General features: G+C 41.6%; 1 pseudogene; it reads right to left on the bottom strand.

The window, feature by feature from the left end:
* Positions 1 to 276: 276 nt before the first annotated feature.
* Positions 277 to 773, bottom strand: LOC107143539 (annotated as a pseudogene).
* Between the last annotated feature and the right edge of the window lie 447 nt (positions 774 to 1,220).

A 1,220-nucleotide genomic window follows, 5' to 3' on the forward strand; every position in this document is an offset into this window, starting at 1 on the left:
TTCTTTTTTCTTTTGTACTGGGGATTGAACTCAGAGGCACTCAACCACAGAACCACATCCCCAGCCTTACTTTGTATTTTATTTAGAGTCGGAGTCTCACTGAGTTGCTTAGCGCTTGCTTTGCTGAGGCTGGCTTTGAACTCATAATCCCCCTGTCTCAGTCTCCCGAGCAGCTGGGATTACAGGTGTAATTTTTTTTTTCAGGATATTTATTAAGGTTAATATACAATTTTTCATTTGTCTTGGAAGTTCTTTATTGTAAAGACAATTCTTTTGTCTGATGACAAACAGCAGCCACAAAGACTATTCTGGACCTCCAGGTTGGATAAATTCCATTTCTTCTTGAGATACAGGTTTCCTTCTATATTTCAGAGATAATTTTTTAAAAATATTTTTTTTTAGTTGTCAATGGGTTTTATTTTCTTTATTTATATGCAGTACTGAGAATTGAACCCACTGCCTCACACATGCTGGGCAAGCACTCTACCACTGAGTCACAACCCCAACCCCTGACGTAATGTTTTTATTATTTCTGCAGTGTCTGGTGGACCCTGACGCATCAACAAATCTGGTGATTTACTCCCCTTAGAATGCTGTGACATTACAGGTAGGTGAGATGGAAGCCCTGTTGAAAGCTTCTGTTATACTGGGTTTAGGATGGTCTCTTCGGTCAGGGAATCTTATTAATGGTGTATGTGGCTTGACTACCTGAACCACCCTGCTGGCAGACGCCATTTTGCTGCCCATCATGACCCCTGAGAAGGGGCAGCTTCCAGGCCCTAGATTGTTCTTATCCATCATATCTCAGCAGAAATATTACATGCTACCAGGACTTCTTCCACTGTCCACCTCTTTATTGGGTCATCTTTTTGTTACTGACACTATTCACAAACTGTGCTTTTATTTTGGTTATTTTTTTACCCTTTGTTGCTTGGAATAACTGCTATATTCCCAGAGCCCAGAGCCTTGAGCCTTGAGCCTAGAACAACACTTGGCAGATTTCAAACAATCAATAAATATCTAGGGAATGAATAAATAACTGCCTATTTACTTTCCTTCTACATTAAGCTTTAAGTGTGTGTGTGTGGGGGGGGGGAGAGGAGTCCAGCGCCCCCCCCACCCTCCGCCATTCTTACCCTGGTGCCTGACACAATGTCTAGTACTTTGGTAATGATCAATAGGTATTGATTAAATGAAGGCACACACTCAAACTCTCCATC

The sequence above is a fragment of the Marmota marmota genome, unplaced genomic scaffold, assembly GCF_001458135.2.
Source record: "Marmota marmota marmota unplaced genomic scaffold, marMar, whole genome shotgun sequence".
Classification (NCBI taxonomy): domain Eukaryota; kingdom Metazoa; phylum Chordata; class Mammalia; order Rodentia; family Sciuridae; genus Marmota; species Marmota marmota.